This window comes from Triticum dicoccoides, chromosome 6B (assembly GCF_002162155.2).
Source record: "Triticum dicoccoides isolate Atlit2015 ecotype Zavitan chromosome 6B, WEW_v2.0, whole genome shotgun sequence".
NCBI lineage: Eukaryota > Viridiplantae > Streptophyta > Magnoliopsida > Poales > Poaceae > Triticum > Triticum dicoccoides.
The window spans coordinates 331,268,033-331,285,136 of record NC_041391.1 but is presented as its reverse complement, the minus strand read 5'-3'; positions in this window follow the sequence as shown (position 1 = coordinate 331,285,136).

The following is a 17,104-nucleotide window of genomic DNA, read 5'->3' as shown; positions in this document are numbered from 1 at the left end:
GGCCCACCCCGGGCCGCACCCGGGCCGCTCGCCGCCCGCGCCAGCCCCGGCTCCCTCCGCCGCCGGGCCGCTCGCCGCCGCCCGTCCGCCCGCGCCTCCCACTCCCGCTCGCCGCCTCCGGCCGCCGCCCCGCCGAGCGCCTCCGCCTCCGGTCGCCGCCCGGCGCCCCTCCGACCTCCGCCGCCCGGAGTCCAGCGTCCCGCGCCTCCCCGCGTGCCTCCCGCGCCCGCCGCCGGCCGGATCCGGCCGGATCCGGTCAGGGGCCATCTCCCCGCGCCGCCTTCGTCCTTCTCCGGCCCCCGCGTCCATCTCCAGCGAACTAGCTTCGGCCGTCCTCGAGTTCCGCGCCAGATCCAGATCGGGAAGACAAAGGTTGACCCCGTTTTTTTCGTCGTCCCCGAAATATTTTGCATAATGTTGCCCTGTTCATCGCATCATAACTTGCTGCATACTGCTCCGTTTCGTGCGTGTAATATGTCAAATTGTTCGTCTCAACGAGTACTTCTTTTCATTTTATTGCATCATGTTCATTTGAGTCCATCTTGATGCCCTAATCATCGTTGCAAGAGTGCTATGTGATGTTAATCTGCTGAAACTGTTATAACTTGGTGATTTGTCATTTTTGCCATGTTTGATGTGCGCATCCTATGAGGTTGATGTCTACATGTGTTTTGATCTATGATATGCCATCTTTCCAGAGGTGCAATACATGTATTTTTGTGAGTTGTGTGCTGAGTGCATCAAGCTTGTTAAGTAGGATACTTGCTGTTGCTGTTTTGCTAGAATGATTCTGTTATATTTTGTTGCTATGTAAACCTGCTGCTACAAGTCATTTCGTGCACATTCTGGAGATGTTCACTAAGGATGTTTTGTTATACATGTCATGGTCTATCCATTCATGCCCCTGGTTGCATTTGTAGTCTGCTGTAACATGTTGTTATCTTGCTCCAAACTTGCTAAATAATGTTGTTGTCAGCCTATTAACATTATGTTCAATGTTGCCATGTTTGTTGTTAGTGATCCATGCACCCTATGAACTTGATCTTGCCATGCTTAGCTTCATAAACATGTCTTCTTACTGTTGGTTGCCTTGCCATGCCATGTATTGCTCTGTGGTGAGTGGTTCAAGCTCACCAACATGCCTACTTATTGTTGTTCCTGCCATGTTTGAATCTGTCATATAACTTGCCATGTTTACATGGGTGCCATCATATCTTCTGATCCTTTTTGGCTCATGGTCAGTAAGGGACATTTGTTCTATGCTATTAGTAGATTCATGCCATGCCTTTGTTTGCCATTATAAGTTCCTGTAGCATGTTGTTTGATAGCTCTAAACATTGCAACCTGATGTTATTTCCTGATAAGTCTGAAACTGTTATTATTTGCAATCTTTCCATGTCATTTTGAGCATGTTCTAGTGATTTCTGGAGATAGCTCAGTGTTCATGTTTTGTCATGCTTTACCTGTACTTCATGTCCATGCCTTTTGTTCTTATGTTGGAGTGCAGTAGCTTATTGTTTTGATGCTTGCAATATGCCTAGTTGCTGTTTTGTACAGATTGTTGTTATGACTTGTATAGAGTGTATGTGTTGAACCGTTGCTCCGTTTTGGGTGTGCTCTATATGAAACTTGCTTGATTTTGCATGTAGTTACATATTATCATGTTGCATCCTTGTTTTGAGGTGTTTGCTTGATGTTTGGATGCATTTAGCATCAATGCCATGTTTAACTTGTTTTGCTCATATCTTCTAGGCCGTAGCTCCGAACTAAATGAACTTTATATGTAACTTGACTAGAATTTCGTGTAGATCCTCTTGGTGCTCTTTAACTTGCTGTTTAACAACTTCAACTTAATGTTTGTTCAGATCTGGACCAACTTTGAAACTTGCATATGAGGACTTACCGGAATTGTTATATGTTGTTTCCGGCCTCATTTAAACTTGCCTTGATGTGTTGTTCTTGTTTGCATCATCTCTTGCCATGAGTAGATCCATGTAGCTTTGTCATGCATCATGCTTGTTGTGCATCATGTCTTGTTTATGTGTGGTGTGCTTACTATGTTGTGTGCTTCTTCTCGATAGTTCCCGTTTCGTTGCGATCGTGAGGTTTCGTTCGTCTACGCTTGGTTCGTCTTCATGGCTTCATCTTCTTCATGGACTCGTTCTTCTTCTTTGCGGGATTTCAGGCAAGATGACCGTCACCTTGGATCTCACTACTATCATTGCTATGCTAGTTGCTTCGTTCTATCGCTATGTTGTGCTTTCTATAACTTGTTCTTCAAGCCTTCCCAAATTGCCATGAACCTCTAACCTTTGACACCCTTCCTAGCAAACCGTTGTTTGGCTATGTTACCGTTTTGCTCAGCCCCTCTTATAGCGTTGTTAGTTGCAGGTGAAGTTGAAGATTGCTCCATGGTGGACAGGGTTATGTTGGGATATCACAATATCTCTTATTTAATTAATGCATCTATATATTTGGTAAAGGGTGGAAGGCTCGGCCTTATGCCTGGTGTTTTGTTCCACTCTTGCCGCCCTAGTTTCCTTCATACCGGTATTATGTTCCCGGATTTTGCATTCCTTACGCGGCCGGGTGATTTATGGGACCCCCTTGATAGTTTGCTTTGAATAAAACTCCTCCAGCAAGGCCCAACCTTGGTTTTACCATTTGCCTCACCACCACCAACTTTTCCCTTGGGAGTAATTAACCCAAGGGTCATCTTTATTATAGCCCCCCCCCCCGGGCCAATGCTTGTCTAAGTGTTGGTCCGAACCAGAGCCACTTGCAGCGCCACCTTGGGGAAACTCGAGGTCTGGTTTTAGTTGTACGTAGTGTTCATCCGGTGTTGCCCTGAGAACGAGATATGTGTAGCTCCTATCGGGATTGTCGGCGCATCGGGTGGTCTTGCTGGTCTTGTTTTACCATTGTCGAAATGTCTTGTAAACCGGGATTCCGAGACTGATCGGGTCTTCCTGGGAGAAGGAATATCATTCGTTGATCGCGAGAGCTTATCATGGGCTAAGTTGGGACACCCTGCAGGGTATAAACTTTCGAGAGCCATGCCCGAAGTTATGTGGCAGATGGGAATTTGTTAATGTCCGGTTGTAGATAACTTGACACCAGATCCGAATTAAAACGCATCAACCGTGTGTGTGGCCGTGATGGTCTCTTCTCGGCGGAGTCCGAGAAGTGAACACGGTTTCTGTGTTATGATTGATGTAAGTAGGAGTTCAGGATCACCTCTTGATCATTACTAGATTCACAACCGTTCCTTTGTTTCTCTTCTCGCTCTCATTTGCGTATGTTAGCCACCATATCATGCTTAGTCGCTGTTGCAACCTCACCACTTTACCCCTTCCTTTCCCATTAAGCTTTGCTAGTCTTGATACCCATGGTAATGGGATTGCTGAGTCCTCGTGGCTCACAGATTACTACAACAACAGTTGCAGGTACAGGTTATGCGATGATCATGACGCGAGAGCGATGTTTGCTTGTTTTGGAGTTCTTCTTCTGCTTCTTCTTTGATTAGGGGATAGGTTCCAGGTCGGCAGCCTGGGCTAGCAGGGTGGATGTCGTTTGGGTTTCTGTTTGTGTTTCATCCGTAGTCGGATGGTGATCTTATGTAAGATGATGTTGTATTCGTGTGGCATTGTATGCCTTATGTATGTATCCCCATCTATTTATGTAATGTTGATGTAATGATATCCACCTTGCAAAAGCGTTTCAATATGCGGGTCTATCCTTGGTGGGACCTTCGAGTTCCTTTTGGATAGGGTCGCATATTGGGCGTGACAGAGCGGCCGCCTCCTGGGTTTTTGCTACCCCTATAAGCCCGGGCCGAGGGCCCTGGAGAGAGGGACGACGAGCGACGCCATCCACGCCGCAGGCGAGGCCGACGAGCCTTGGCGGTGCGTGCCATTGCCCCTGGAGTCCACGCCGCGGACTCCTCTTGTGAGCTCGTGCTCCACGCTGCGATGCCTCCAAGCTCCTAGATCCGCTTCCCTCCATTCTTCGCCTTCGAGATGCTGCCGAGGGGGCCTCTCAAACTTTGGCTGCAGCACGCCAACTGCGGTACCCTGGCTACCAGAGCGGAGGTTGAAGTCGTCTCTCCGGGGAAGGTCTACATGACCCAAGGCTGGGGCGAGATCGCTCGGGTCTGCCAGACAGGAGGTACCCTCGTGATTCATTTTGAATACGATGGTGCCTCCTTGATGCTCTTCAAGGTCTTCGACGCAGAAGGCCGCCGGCTGGAGTGCTGCCCCAGAGGAGGCGGCCAGCACATCAACGTGGCAAGGGCTAGGCCTGCCGCGTGCTTCCCCGATGGCTCCTCTGGCAGCAGCTGCGATGCCTGGGAGTCCAGCGACTCTCCCGAGCTCTTTGCTACTCCGGAGACGAGCGACGACAGCTACGTGCCCCCGAGCTTGCATCGTGCCCGGAGCAAGCCAGCAGCTTCAGGCCGCCGGCGCGGTTGATCTGGATGGGGTTGGCGCCGGCCTCCCGTGCCCCACTGTTGATGATGGCGTCGGCCATGGAGGCACCCGTAGTTAGGGCTCCTTAGGATTCGCGTCTTTTGTTCCCAGCGAGGAATCGAGAAAACACCCCGCGGGGGCATGTAAAGGGTCCGCAATGCCTTTTGTTGATATTATCCTTATTGTGAAGCAGTGCAGATGCTTGCCCTGTCCCGGCTTGGATCCCCCTTTCTAATCTCGCGACGACTTGGTGCTCTACGCTGATAGGTCCCGGTCCCCAGGCAGGCTTCAGCCTTGCCGGTATGCCAGGTCGCGATGCCGTGGTCAAGGCCAGGAGGTGAGCGGCCCGAGGTCCAGTAAGAGCCCCTGAGGCGCGATGCTCAAGAGGTCCCCTTTAGCTATCAAGCAGCCGCCGAAAGGTGAGAAAGGAAGGCAACGTCGCCGTCACAGAGCCGCATTAAGTGTAGATTTGGGGCCGCATTGATTAGCTGCTCCAGGTGTGAAACTTATCTCGAAAGCATGGAGTCATTCCTTCGCGAGGCGCCGGACTTACACGTCGGCAGCTGGGATGTAGCTGGTTAGGCCCGGCGAGTTCCCCCTATCTTCCCCTCACTCTCCTTCGTGCTCTACGTCCTCAGGTCTCGACCCTCGAGCGGGCTCAGTCGTCGCTGGTATGCCAGGTCGCGATGCCATGGACAAGGCCAGGGGTGAGGGCTGGAGAGTCAGTAAGAGCTTCTGAGTCGCGATGCTCAGGAGCCCCCCTTTTAACACGCGAGCGGATCATGCGGGAAAGAAAGAGAGAGCTTGTGGTGCCACCCGCTGTAGACCTCAGGAGATTCCTACAACCAACACGAGAGAAGCACGGGTTGCCATTATGATTGCCGACCGGCCATTGGTTGCTCCGAGAGTGCGGTGAGGGCAGGCCCTGGTGAGGTGACGCTTGCGGGGCTACCGCGGGCCAGAGCTCGACCGCTCAGATTTGTCGACGTTGCAGGGACGGGCCCATGCACAAGCGTCGTGCCAGTGCGAGCGGCTCCAAAGGTTGGTGTCAATCGAGCAGGCGATTATCACAGGCAGGTTAAGCATGAAAGGCAAATCAGCTTAGATAAACGCATGCAGGATACATGCCACTGGGTCAGGCCCGAGCGGCTTGGGGATGATGAAGCCCGAGGGGCGCCGCCAGCAAGGTAAATTAAAGACATAATCAAAAGGGATACGTGCCACAGGGACAGAACCATGCGGCCTGGGAATGATGCAGCCCGGAGGGCGCTCCCAGCTAAAATGTACTCGGGAGATGTCACCTGGTACCGTTGTAGAGGAGGTGCTGAAGATGCGTGGTGAAGAGGCCGACCCTCATGAGACACCGGAGCCCTGAGCCTCGGGAGGCTCTGGGGGTCCAGGTGGTTCCTCGAGGACCATCTCCATCTCCGCCAGGACTGCATGATGCCTGGCCTCCTGAGCCGCCAGGATGCTCCACAGGTGGCGCTGGTGAGTAGCAGCCGCGTTCAGCAGGCCGAAAGGCATGCGAACGTAGCTGTACGACGGAACCTCGCAACGTCCCACGTGTGAAGGCCAGAAGTGCTCCTGAGACGCGGATCAGCTGAGCCCTGGGTAGTTGATGCAGACGCGCAGCCCGCCATCCTCGCCTGGATGGGGGCTACGCCAGGCAGGTGGCGATCGCCGCATATGACTCTTTATTCCTGAAGCTCCTGAGTGGTCTTGGTGATGAACTCCTGAGGGTTGGGCCTTCCTTGCCCCATGCCTTCCTGGGGGAAACATGCTGCAAAGCATGCCTCCTAGTGGTGCCCGAGCGCCTCCCTCGTGATCTTGGCAAAGTCTGAGGCCCTCCATAAGAGAGCCCCCGAGCCCTGCACGAGGAGGGCACCGGGCGCGCCTTCCTATGCGATGGAGGGAGGCGCCCCTTGCACGGGCGCAGATCCTGATGCGATACCTCCGGAGATGCCAACCTCCTGGGGCCTTGAGTTGGGTGATGTCTTCTTCTTCTTGGGAACTGCCTCAGGAGTGTTCTCGCTCTTGCGGTCTGGGTCCTTGATTGATGCAGCTTGGAAGGCGCGCTCGAGGGAGCACACTGCATCCTTCTATTCGCAGGGGACTGTGATGATTCCGCCGCTTCCCGGCATCTTGAGGACATTGTAACCATGGTGGGTCACCGCCATGAACTTGGCCAGGGCTAGATACCCGAGGATGGCATTGTATGGCAGGCGAATGTGGGCAACATCGAAGTCGATGAGCTCGGTACGATAGATGTTGCGCTGTCCAAAAGTGACAGGGAGGCGGACCTACCCTATCGGGGTAGTGGAGCCGTGAGTGACTCCTGAGAAAGGCTTGGTTGGCTGAAGTTGATCATATGGCACTTCAAGGTTGTTGAACATCTCGATGGACAGGAAATTGAGCCCTACGCTGCCATCAATGAGAGTCCTGGTAACTTGCACGTTGCTGATGACTGGGGAACAAAGCATTGGTAGGACGCCAGCTGTGGCTGCACACTTGAGTTGATCTGCTGAGCTGAAAGTGATGGCGCACGTGGACCATCATAGAGGGCGCATGGCCTCGAGTTTGGGGAGGACTGCATTCACCTTGCGAGCAAACTGCTTGAAGATGCACTGAGAGGCTGTGGCTTGCACACCGCCCAAGATGCAAGTGATAGCACGTGGCTCCTGGAAGCCCCCAGCCCCTTGTCCTGGTGGTGGTCGTCATTTCTTCTTGGTGGTGGCGGCAGAGGAGGAAGGCCTGCGTTGACCTGTGGGCGATCATCGCGAGGCTGATCCCTCCAAGCCCCCTCGCGAGGCTGGTCCTGCCAGCGAACCTCATGAGGGCGGTCACGCCACTCCTGGCGAGGGCCTAGGTCGTCCCAACGTCCTCCACCTCTTCCTCCTCCTCGGCCGTAGCCCCGGTCGTTGCGCTCGGGGCGTTGATCGATGCGTCCTTCTCGAACGGCTCTGAGCTCCTAGCATTCGTTGGTGTTGTGGGTGTAGAGGTTGTGGTAGGCGCAGAATCGGCTACCCTTGGACGACTCCGGCTGGTCCGTGTCGCGCTTTGTGTCTGGTTCTGCTATGAGCATGGCTGCTCCTTTGCGCTTCACGTCCTTGGCCTTGGCCTTCTTCTCTTCTGGGTTAGCAGCTGGAAGCTCGAGAAGGGAGAGGCGCCCCTCCTCAGCTCTTGCGCACTTGGTCGCTAGGTTGAACAGCTCCAGAGATGTGCACAGATCCTCGTGGATGGAGAGCTCCTCCTTCATCTTGACATCATGGACACCGTTGGAGAATGCTAATATGATGGCTTCCTTAATCATGTTGGGAATCTTGAGTCGAGAACTATTGAAGCGCTGGATGTACTTCTGCAGGGTCTCTCCAGGCTGCTACTTGATGCGGTGCAGGTCACCCACGGCCGAAGGGCGGTCGCGAGTGCCCTGGAAGTTGGCGATGAAACGGCTGCGCATCTCGTCCCAAGAGGAGATCGAGCCGGGAGGCAGGTTCAGGAGCCAGGTGCGGGCGCCATCCTTGAGTGCCATGGGAAACCAGTTCGCCATGACCTTTTCGTCCCCGTTGGCCTCCTCGATGCCCAGCTCATAGAGCTGCAGGAACTCCACTGGGTCGGCAGTGCCGTCGTAGCGAGGAGGCAGATCCGGCTTGAACTTGCCTGGCCAGGCAATGCTGCGTGGCTCAGTGGTGAAGGCACGGCAACCTACTGCTGCCACCGGAGCTTTTTGTAGACATGGGGCCTGCTCTTGATGGTTCCCGCGTGCCACTGCCAGGGGCAGCACGGGGTCTTGGCGTGCTGGTGCAGGGATGCGGTCTTGTCGTGCTGGAGCGGGGAGCACGCGTGCGTCTTCTTGAGGCTGAGGGATTTCTTGACAGCTCCTTTCTTGTCGCGCGGGCGCTGGACGCGGTGGGTCAGGTCCAGGGGCCGCGCACCTTGGAGCCAGGGTGCCTTCTTGAGGAGGAGGTGGCGGAGGCACCCCCTGAGCTGCATCACCCATGCAGGACGGAGGGCGAGGCAGCGAGAGGGATGGCACAGGAGAACCCCCTGTGGCGCTGACGAGCTCGGTGATGCGAGCGAACCACTCCTCGTAGAGGTTGTCGACGGGGCAGTAGTGCAGGAGCTCACGTGCCAGGAGCAACACGGCCTGCACGTCTGTGGGGGCGCGACAAGCGTGAGATGACGAACCATCTGGAGTCAGGAACGGAGTGGCGGTGCGGCCTTCCTGCCGCACCAAGGGATGCAGCGAAGATGCTTGCTACTCGTTCCCCGCTGGGCCGGTGGCGATGTTGGCAGCAGGTGACGGAGAACGACGAGGGGGCCCACCAACGGGAGCCGTCTGGGCAACGCGGGTGGCGAGAGAAGCCCGATGCTCGATGCAAGCTCAGCGAGCGTTTGCCATGGATGCGACGAAGCGATGGGACGTAGATCAGCGGAGGAAAGATTTCGGCGCACCCCTACTTGGCGCGCCAAATGTCGGATATCGGGTTCCGGCAAAACCCTTATGGTTCGAACTCTAGGGTGCGCACGAAGATCTTCTCCCTACCAATCCACACCCCAAAACCTCGCCGCGAATCTAAGCTAGCACCGTGAACAACACAGGAGACACGAGGTTTATACAGGTTCGGGCCACCGTTATGGTGTAATACCCTAATCATGTGTGTGGTGTGGTGGATTGCTTCTTGGGCTGATGATGAATAGTACATAGGAGGAACAGCCTCGCGAGAGGTGTTCTTGTGGTGGTGTTCTGCCGGGGAAGTATCCGATCCCCCTCTATTGTGGTGACTATCTCTTTATATAGAGGCCCTGGTCCTCTTCCCAAATATTGAGCGGGAAGGGAGCCAACAACGGCCATTTTGAAGGGGGACAGCTAGTACAAGTTATCCTGACTAAAGGTGGTCTTCAACTGCCAAAGGCACTGGTGATGACGCGGTCTTGAGCTCCACGGTGACCTCTGTCCTGTCGCTCTGCTGATCATGGTCTCGTTGCACCAATATGGAAACCTTTGCTTGATGCCTCGGTACTCCGCGCCTGCGCTTGCCCCCTTTGCACCAAAGAGGAAACGAGGAGACTGCGCAGGCTGCCGCCCGCCTGGTCTTGATCGTCATGGCTCGCGTCACGAGCACCTCGCAAGGTACCCTTTGCCTTGATCTCTCCGCCTCCTCGCGAGCCTGCCTGGCGAGGCCGCCCCTGAGGAAGGCCTTGTGTCGTCTGCCCCGCGAGGCTTGGACCCCCGCGAGGGTCTTGAGCTTGGGTCGATGAAGACGGGCCGTACTGGGCCACTGCTGAGCCACGCCGCGGGCCGCAGGCAGGCAAGTTTGGGGACCCCTGTTCCCAGAACACAGACAGTAATCAGCATACGGTACACTTTCCGAGGAAACAACCTCAAGTTCATAGCATCAATTCTATTGGAAAAATTCCAACTATCATTATTGGAGGTTTTGAATTTCCTCTTCCTAGGGTCAAAAATAAATATGATATTCTTATTATTGGGGATGTTCATATCCTCGTTGAGGTAACCTAGTGTTATTCGAAATTTCTCCGGTTCCATGTTATTCGGAATGAGTTTGTTAACAAGACTTGATCAACCTTGTTAGTGGATTCCTTTTGATGATCATGAGATGGATGAAATTAGAAGGCACAACCTTCTGTACCCTCTTTTTACTCTCTGTTATTTAGAATAAATAAAGAAAAAATATTATTTTCTGTCTGTTTTCTGAATTATCCATGCAATAAAAAATACCCGAAAATAAAAGTTCTCCAAATGCCATGCCAAATTTGTATGATTTTTTCTGGAATATTTGAGGATTTTAGGCAGTGAGAACGCAGCAGGGGGGCAAGCACCTGGCCACGAGGGTCCAGGGCGCGCCCACCCCTATAGGGCGCGCCCCCCTGCCTCGTGGGCACACGGTGGCCCCCCTCCACTTATTTCTGCACCCACACACTCCATCTTCCTCCCAAAAAATCCCCATCCAGCTCAAGCACGAGTTCTAGCTCGTTTTGCTGCAATTTTTGATCTCCTTGCTCAAAGCTCCATTCACAAAACTGCTTTGGGGGATTGTTCCTTGGTATATGACTCCTCCAATGGTCCAATTAGTTTTTGTTCTAGTGCTTTATTCATTGCAATTTTTTGCTGCCTAGGTGACCCTGTTCTTGAGCTTGCATGTCAAATTTATGAGGTCCCAAGTAATTCTAATGCATGATATAGGCTCTAGGCACTTGTGGGAGTAGTTGCTATCAGTTTTGTTGAGTTTGATTCACTTTTATTTTGAGTTACTAAAAATTTCAGAAATTTCTCAGAGGAAGAAATATGTCTAGGAAAATTTACCAAGGTGGTTCTTCAATAAAGCAAGCACCCAGGCGCGCAATGCATGAGCAAGATGATGAACCACCAAGGGAAGCTGATGTGCGGCCTTGTGAATGGCCGTCAGAAGAGTTTATGGTCAATGCAGGCATCAAGGATGAATTTGATGCATATGTGCGTAATGCAGATCTTGAGGACTTCATGCAAGATAAGTGTCCTCAGTACTACTACTTGACCGATTCATTCATGAGAAGGTTTAAATTTACATCTTCGCGTAATTCTCAGAGTGTCCTGTTTGATATTTATGATCAATCATATACCATGGACCTAGAAGATTTTACTATTGCTTGCAAACTCCCACGGTGGGGTAGTGTTAATGAACCTCGTAAATGTGAATATAAAGACTTTCTTGCTAGTATTACTGTGGCAGAATCTAGAGATATAGCACAAGCTACCATAGGGAGCATTCATTTTCCTGCTATACATTGTTTTGCTCTTTTCATTGGTGGATGCATTAACGGTAAGGATGAAGCATGTCACATGTGTGTTCCTGATCTTTGTGTTCTCAAGAGTGTTGTATTAGGTAATAAAGATTACAACTTGGGGGCAATTGTTGCATGTAGGTTGCATAATAACGGTTTATCTAGAGATTTGTTTGGAGGGATTTACGTGACCCGTGTTGCTAATTATCTTGGTATACCTCCATGTGAGGGTGATAGGGAGTTGCCTCCAACTTATTTAGATTATAATGCTATGGTCAGTCATCATTTTCTTGAGAGGAATGAAAAATTCCTCCAGTATCGACTAATCTTTGACAGACGTCACGATGTCCATGTTACTCTCCCTGCTCCTGCCCTTTTTGATTACCAGGCAAAAAGAAGATATGTTGTAACCAGGGAGGAGGCAACTGAATACGAGAGTAGGACGGAGGCAGCTCGCCGCCATGCCACAGCTTAGGAGGCATTGGCTGCTGCATCTCAGTACGACCCCAGATACAACTTTGGGTATCAGTCAGGCTATCCATGGCCATAGACCAACTTAGGCCAAAAGCCTAAGCTTGGGGGAGTACGTATCTCTCACCGACATTACATTCATGTTCACACACTCATTCTAGTTGTCGGTGTTCATACTTTTTCATTGTACTATCCATGCTAGTTTAATTTCTTTTTCTAGCTTTCTTCTTGTGTGTTTGAATAACCTTAAGAAAAACCAAAAAAATTAGTTAGTTTACTTCCCATGCTTGTAGCAGTAATTAAAAAGAAAACCCAAAAAGATTTCTCGTTCTTATTTTGCTTGTTGGGAGCTTTCCCGTGTAAATAGTTTTATTTCTTTTCTTTCCTTTGGGGGTTGAGAGGAGAAGACCATAACGAAAATGTTTAGTGGCTCTCATATGCATGATTGTTGATTTAACCAAGAGCCCATATTACCTTGTCTTCTCCCTTGAATTGAATGCTTGCAGATTTCAGCTTAGTCCAATGCACGGGCACTATTATTATTATACACACCGTTCGGTCGTGCAAGTCAAAGGCAATAATGACGATATATGATGGACTGATTGAGATGAGAGAAGATGGTATGAACTCGACTTCTCTTGTTTTTGTAAATATGATTAGTTCATCGTTCCTGATTCTGCCTATTATGAATAAACATGTTTGCAATGACAATTAGAGATTATGGTTACTTATGCCATGCTTAATTAGCTAGGACCTTATAATGGTTTACCTTGCGTGCCAACATGCTATTGAAATGGTTGTGATGTGGTATGATAGGGTGGTATCCTCCTTTGAATGATTCGAGTGACTTGACTTGGCACATGTTCACGCATGTAGTTGAAAACAACTCAACATAGCCTTCACGAAATTTACGTTCATGGTGGATTACATCCTACTCATGCTTGCACTCGGTGTTGATTAATTTTAATGCATGTTCATGACTGTTGTCGCTCTCTCAGTTGGTCGCTTCCCAGTCTCTTGCTAGCCTTCACCTGTACTAAGCGGGAATACTGCTTGTGCATCCAATCTCCATAAACCCCAAAGTTATTCCATATGAGTCCACCATACCTTCCTATATGCGGTATTTACCTGCCGTTCCAAGTAAATTTGTATGTGCCAAACTCCAAACCTTCAAATGAAATTCTATTTTGTATGCTCGAGCAGCTCATGTATCAACTAGGGTTGTCTGTATCTTCCATGCTAGGTGGGTTATTCTCAAGAGGAGTGGACTCCGCTCCTCATTCACGAGAAAATGGCTGGTAACCGGGATGCCTAGTCCCATGATCAAAAAGATCAAAACAAATCAAAATAATTAAACAAAACTCCCCCAGGATTGTTGCTAGTTGGAGGCACCCGTTGTTTCGGGCAAGCCATGGATTGATGCTTGTTGGTGGTGGGGGAGTATAAACTTTACCATTCTGTTTGGGAATCGCCTATAATGTGTGTAGCATGGAAGATATCGAGATCTCATAGTTGTTATGTTAACAATGAAAGTATACCGCTCAAAATGTTATTCATCTCTATTTCAAAATCGAGCTTTGGCACCTCTACAAATCCCCGCTTCCCTCTGCGAAGGGCCTATCTATTTACTTCTATGTTGAGTCATCACCCTGTTATTAAAAAGCACACGCTGGAGAGCACAGCTATCATTTGCATGCATTACTATTAGTTTATATTGGGTATGACTTGACTGGATCTCTTTTACCATGAATTACAATGTTTAGTCAGTCCTTGATCTTTAAAGGTGCTCTGCATTTATGTTTTGTGGTCTCAGAAAGGGCTAGCGAGATACCATCTTGTCATATCATATTATGATTGTTTTGAGAAAGTGTTGTCATCCGAGTTTTATTATTATTGCTCGCTAGTTGATTATGCCATTGATATGAGTAAACATGAGACCTAAGTGTTATTGTGAATATGGTTATTTCATAATCTTTGCTGAAAACTTGAATGCTGGCTTTACATATTTACAACAACAAGAGCAAACAGAGTTTGTAAAAGTTTTTTCTTTATCACTATCAGTTTGTCAACTGAATTGCTTGAGGACAAGCAAAGGTTTAAGCTTGGGGAAGTTGATACGTCTCCGTCGTATCTACTTTTCCAAACACTTTTGCCCTTGTTTTGGACTCTAACTTGCATGATTTGAATGAAACTAACCCGGACTGACACTGTTTTCAGCAGAACTGCCATGGTGTTATTTTTGTGCAGAAATAAAAGTTCTCGGAATGACCTGAAAATCCATGGAGATTATTTTTGGAAAATATAAAAATACTGGCGAAAGAATCAAGGCTAGGGGGCCCACACCCTGTCCACGAGGGTGGGGGGCGCGCCCCTCCCCCTGGGCGCACCCCCTGCCTCGTGGGCCCCCTGGATGTCCACCGACCTCAACTCCAACTCTATATATTTGCTTTTGCGGAGAAAAAATCAGAGAGAATGTTTCATCACCTTTTATGATACGGAGCCGCCGCCAAGCCCTAATCTCTCTCGGGAGAGCTGATCTGGAGTCCGTTCGGGGCTCCGGAGAGGGGGATTCGTCGTCGTTGTCATCATCAACCATCCTCCATCACCAATTTCGTGATGCTCACCGCCGTGCATGAGTAACTCCATCGTAGGCTTGCTGGACGGTGATGGGTTGGATGAGATTTACCATGTAATCAAGTTAGTTTTGTTAGGGTTTGATCCCTAGTATCCACTATGTTCTGATATTGATGTTGCTATGACTTTGCTATGCTTAATGCTTGTCACTAGGGCCCGAGTGCCATGATTTCAGATCTGAACCTATTATGTTTTCATGAATATATGTGAGTTCTTGATCCTATCTTGCAAGTCTATAGTCACCTATTATGTGTTATGATCCGACAACCCCGAAGTGACAATAATCGGGATACTTCTCGGTGACGACCGTAGTTTGAGGAGTTCATGTATTCACCATGTGTTAATGCTTTGGTCCGGTACTCTATTAAAAGGAGGCCTTAATATCCCTTAGTTTCCATTAGGACCCCGCTGCCACGGGAGGGTAGGAGAAAAGATGTCATGCAAGTTCTTTTCCATAAGAACGTATGACTATATTCGGATTACATGCCTACATTACATTGATGAACTGGAGCTAGTTCTGTGTCACCCTATGTTATAACTATTACATGAGGAATCGCATTCGACATAATTATCCATCACTGATCCAATGCCTATGAGCTTTTTACATATTGTGCTTTGCTTATTTACTTTATCGTTGCTACTGTTACAATTACTACAAAACTGCTATCGTTACTTTTTCCACTGTTACCGTTACTTCCATACTACTTTGCTACTAAATACTTTGCTGCAGATACTAAGTTATCCAGGTGTGGTCGAATTGATAACTCAACTGTTAATACTTGAGAATATTCTTTGGCTCCCCTTATGTCGAATCAATAAATTTGGGTTGAATACTCTACCCTTGAAAACTGTTGCGATCCCCTATACTTGTGGGTTATCACTAACTAATAATTTCACTATTTTTTTAGCTTCCTAGCGACTAGTTAGCTGGAATGTGAGGCACGCTAAGCAAAGGTACGAAATATAAGGAAAAACGTTGCACATCCAACATATATTACAGGAAATTACATCCACTAGGCAATCAAAGATTGATCCTAGTGCAAATAAATGACCAAAACCTAACGATCTACAACGTCAAAATCTGCAACCTCAACACAGATGACGCCCATAAGCATGTGAGCAAGTTCTTCCTTCTTTGCTACACTATCTCTAAAAACATTGATCAGTTTTTGTTGCGCAAGAATGTGCACCTCTGATTCCTCCATGATTTCTGTCATTGCTTCAACCAGTAATTGGTTCACAAACATACATTTTTTCTGTTGCATTCGAGATAGAGGAAACTGAACAGCTTCAGATGGCAATTTTGGCAGGCTTGTATTATTGATAGTGGAGAGTCTCTCGACCACTGCATCATAACATTAATTAGGAGGGGAACCGAACAGATTAATCAAGAGTTATTGCCATATTACCTGGCCTAGATTTATTGGAAAGAAACAATGGGGTTGCCTTGCTGTTTTCAGAGTTTGTCTTCAGTAGGCTGCACCAAATTAACACACTAGCATTGCTATCATTGGCCAGGTCAGATAATAGGAAAGCAACATTGACACAACAAATGTTTGAGCAACCAGACCACACCAGCCTACACCAAATTAACACAATATGGCACAACTATCATCAACCAGGCAAGGTAATACGAAAGCAACATTGACACAATGAATGAATGGGCAACCAGAGCAGCACTACAATTCAGTAATGTGCATGATATGAGATAGTACACTCATGCAGCTCAGTATGCAAAACTACCAGGCAATTTACCTTACAAAAAACAACATTCTCGCTTTTAATTATACATTTTCTACAACTAAATTGAGATCAGATAAAGGTTGGATTCACGCCGATTAACAAAATACATGCTGATGTAAAAATATAGTGATATACAACAGGTACTTACATCAGCATTGGAGAACAAAGAATTCCCACAAGATACTTTCCTCGAATACGATCCCAGTGCAGAAAGTCTTCTATCCTTTAAGCTTATTTTCTAGAAGAGAGATGGGTAAGAAACATGTAGAAAATATGATCAGAATGCTATAAAATTTCATGATGTGAGGATACGCACATGCTTCTTAGGATGGAGTTGACATATTTTTGCTGGACTGGAGTGGACTAGTTCAGTGGCCACTAGAATCTACTTATTATCTGTAGGACTTGGGTTTCTTTGTGCTGGAGCAGTATCTATGAAAACTGGAGTTGGTTTACTATCTCGTGGCATTTTGATCTTTTGCAAAGACCTTGTTTGTAACCCATCAGATTCTAACATAGCCGTCTTCCCCTTGCATGCCTTATATAGAATAATGGTGCTTCAATTTTAAAACATGCTATAGCAGAGAGATGGAATAGGTACTGAAGAATAGAAAGGCATGACATATTGACATGTATTCCCTCCGTCCAGAAATAAATGGATGGGTCTAGGCGTATTTCAGTTCTAGATACATCCACTTCTATCCATTCCGCGACATGTAATCCGAATGGAGGGAGTATGATGTAAGAGCTAGGGATACGACAGGACAACAGAGTGAAGAAAAACACTAGTTGAATGTAAAACTGTATGCTAGCGGAATACATACAGAAAAACACTAAGGCAACATATGCGTGTATGATTGGAAAACTAAGATGGCATTGCAACAAAACAACACGTCAATGTAAAAAAACATGGATGGTAGACAGATGAAGTACATACTGATGAATAACAATGCATAAGATATTCAGAATCATGATCTCTAAACTAAGCAGATGGCATTGTGATAGAG